General features: G+C 29.8%; 1 long non-coding RNA gene across 1 annotated transcript; it reads right to left on the bottom strand.

Annotated features, from left to right (window-relative positions):
- Positions 1-861: 861 nt before the first annotated feature.
- On the bottom strand, positions 862-1,972 carry LOC25497202 (uncharacterized). Its single transcript, XR_003013348.2, has 2 exons — positions 1,623-1,972; positions 862-1,527 (listed from the first exon to the last, which is right to left on the bottom strand). It is a non-coding gene; the product is annotated as an uncharacterized lncRNA (long non-coding RNA).
- Between the last annotated feature and the right edge of the window lie 1,789 nt (positions 1,973-3,761).

The raw sequence follows: 3,761 nt of genomic DNA on the forward strand, positions 1-3,761 counted from the left end.
CCGCAAAGACCCATGCACACTAATGGTTGTAAAGTACAAAGAAGCTGAATGGTTTGTGTGCCCCGTATACAAGACTCACAGCCCCATTCACACTAATGTTCAAAAAACCTATTTTCTTGTTTTTAATTCATGCGCCTAAGGATCACAAAAGTTGCCTTTTTAAGAGCATTTTTCACCTCACCTCATAATTCGGTATACAAAATCCTGACGGCTCATAAACATGAAGATACGACCTCAAGGATCAAAGTGGGATTTTTTTTAACTTTATACGAGATCTAAGTGTATTCTCTTCACTTGATGTATATATGCGTAATTTCTATAATATTTGATGATGTATTTTGTTACCATGAGTAACTAAACACTTTTAGATTAGATTTGAATGATGAACCATGTAATTTATATTGTCAACTTTTGATGCAATTTGAATTATATTTATTTAAGAAATCTTGTTCTTAATGCTTTCAATTTTTATCAATCTTGAATCACATCTTGGTTATAGATCAATAATAACCATAAGTTAAGTAACCGAATCTAGATATATTATTTTCTTAGGTAATTCGCCAAGAGATTAGGAGTTAATTAGTGTGAGATAGTCTAATGTAATTTCATACTTTTGATAATATATGTGCCGTTAAGAAATTATAGTTATATATTATATAAGTGGGATCTTGAGCTATAACATGGATATGTCTACTTTGTTCGGTGATATGAGCATAAATCTTAAATTGCAGTTGAACTAGGAACTTGTCATTACAGAACAAAGAAATAGGGATGATTCAAGAAACCCTGATAGCATTCATCATAATGATTTATTATATTTTATTTTCTTCCCAAAAAATAAATCTCATGCAAAAATCCCAATTGTCAAATTTGTCATATATTATAATAATACACGTTTGAAGTAAATTACTGATCTACAAATATAATGATACACAAATATTTTGACATGCAAATACATTTTTCTTTATATATTAAAGAAGTGCAGAGCCATCACAAGACAAGAGTACATCCTATCTAGGTTGGCACCCTGCTCCTCATAAGTATCTCTAACACCTCAAAGAAAATTCTTATTAATAATTAAGGAAAAAAAAACTAGGGGTTACTAGGCCAAACCCCAAAAGAACAAATATTACAAATAACTGTCTGATTAAATTCCAAAATAGGAAAAATCAATAGGATAAAACTCAGTAAAGGAAAAAACCACGCAGTGCATAAAAATACAATTAAATTGAAAGGGCATAGAAACATAAATCAAATTTTAAAGCAAAATATAGAAGTTTAAAGTAAAATATAGAAGAAGAAAAAAAAAAAAAAAAAAACATTATGAGATATAAATAATGGGTAAAATGCACTTTTAGCCCCCAAACTTTCTCAATTGTTCGAATTTGACTTGCTAGTTGCAATTATGTGATTATGGCCCCTCATATTCACCCTCCATAAAGTACTCACAAAATTTATCTATACACTTTATAACTAGAGGTTTTATCACCTGCGGACAACTTTCGTCAGAAACACAAGGAATGTTGGCTGCATTGTCAAATAAGAAAGAAAAAAAAATGGTTAAAAATGTTGTGTAAGAGAGAAAACTAGAAAAATTGAAAATGTTGTTAAAAATGTAATACTTATTTCTGCCTTTTCAACAATAAATTGAGAGAGAAGGATGATCAAAGCATAAAGAAACACGAGGTATTGAGCCATATTTTTCCTACATTGCATGTAATAAAGATTTTTTTTATCATTTTATAAGTAAGGTTTCATGCTCTCTAAGATTCAATTAAATAATTTTGAACACTTAAAGGTTGCGAAACATCATTTAAAAAGTAGTAATTTATTGTATATGCCTGTGATCAATATGTCAAATCTATCCCTTCAACGTCATTAATTGATCACGTAATCTTATTAAATATATCACATAAAAATCTTGATAATCATCAAAGTTCATTATTAATCGTCATTATATACATATTTAAGGATTAACAAGTTGGAGATTCACCATTGCAATTTAAAGATTATTCAGTTTTGGATCCTCATAACATATGACTATGCACTTAGGCTTATGTGATGCTTTTAGTCATCATGTTTTGCTTACGTGGCACGGTGATTGGGTATTATTAGCCTTTCGTTATAAAAGATAGTAAACAATTATAAACAAAAATTAGATGTACAAATAACGCTTCAAAGAGGGGATGACACGTTTTAGATTAATTAAAGTTACAATTTGATGATTTTTCATGCATCATTTTATATCAACGTTAATACATGTGAAATATAGAAGTTGTCTGAGATGACTAAATGTTGTGTTATGTTCATAAGGAAACAAAAAAGAGAGATTAACTGACTAGTTATGAGATGTAGCAATATCATTATCTGACCTAACAAAATGATAGTTTATCCTCTATTACGAGAGACTTGTAGTTACTTTAGAATAAAGTCTTGAACCTATGTACCTTATGTAACAAATGTTGGGAAGTGCCATCTTTGGAAAACATGGGATTGTTATGCTTAGGGGCTGCAGTTGACGACAAATTTTGATATATTTTTTTCTAGTATGATAGGGTCTCTTTTGGGCTTAGTTTTAATCGATTTGAGGTATGTATGTCCTCAATACTCTATATTATCCTTCTTTTTTGTAGAGGTTAAAATGAAATATATTACCATATCAAAAGGGGGAAATACTCGGGTGCCATAGTTTTTTGGTGCCATTGGTGACATAGGTTCATTTTAGATGAAAGAGAATGATTAAAATAAATTATTTAGATGAGAGAGAATGAGTTGTTAAGAAAGAGATAGACACAAAGTTACCTATGGCACCAATGACACCAAAAAACTATGGCACCCAAGTGCTATCCAAAAGGTCCCCATAAAACAAGGTGTATCAGGATGGAAATGAGTCAGAACAAATATTTATAGGCACAATACTGCAAAAAAAAAAAAAAACAGAAAACATAAATAACAATTAACCTATGCTCAAAATGGTGAATGGACTAAGCCACCAAGCATGATAATTGAAGGGAAGAGAAGGGTATTTATCCTTCAACCACATGAAAGCGAGCGACTTAATTTTATCTACCACCTGAGGAATCTCTATATTATCCTTCTAATTCAGTTCAACTACATATTTACAAATAAAAGAATGACATTAGTCGTATAAATTGCAAAGTTCTAACAACTAACATTATAATTATTCTCTAAAAAAATCTTATAAAAAAATTGTATTTTTTTAGGGGACTATTTTTATTAAGAGAGCGCCTCTAATTTTACAGGAACGGCATGCAGTTCATGCATTATTAATTGCTTTCTTTAAAGGCCTACTCTTCAATTATGAAATGCATGGACTTCTTTGACTGTTTATGGGAATATATATGTGGATTAATGAATTATTTATGATAATGATTTATGTGTTATTTAATGATGTAAAAGATGTGTTATATAAAGATGTGTTATTTAAAGATGTATTGATACAAAGATGTGTCATATAAATACGTGTTATCTAAAGATGTGTATTTTTCTAGTCATATAAGGATGTGCATTGTTCAGTTATTACTTGGTGTTCATGCATTCATGGTCAATCCGATTTAAAGATGTAATTTAAGATTTAAAGATGGGGATAAATCAGTAACACACCTCTGATATCCAAAATATGTACTACATGCATATAGAGTCGAGTTAGGAACATTGCATACATAAATGAAGATGTGTTATTTAAAGATGTGTAACTATTTTAAGATGTGTTATTCAATGATGTGTTTCCTTATGCTTAT

The sequence above is a fragment of the Medicago truncatula genome, chromosome 6, assembly GCF_003473485.1.
Source record: "Medicago truncatula cultivar Jemalong A17 chromosome 6, MtrunA17r5.0-ANR, whole genome shotgun sequence".
Lineage (NCBI taxonomy): Eukaryota > Viridiplantae > Streptophyta > Magnoliopsida > Fabales > Fabaceae > Medicago > Medicago truncatula.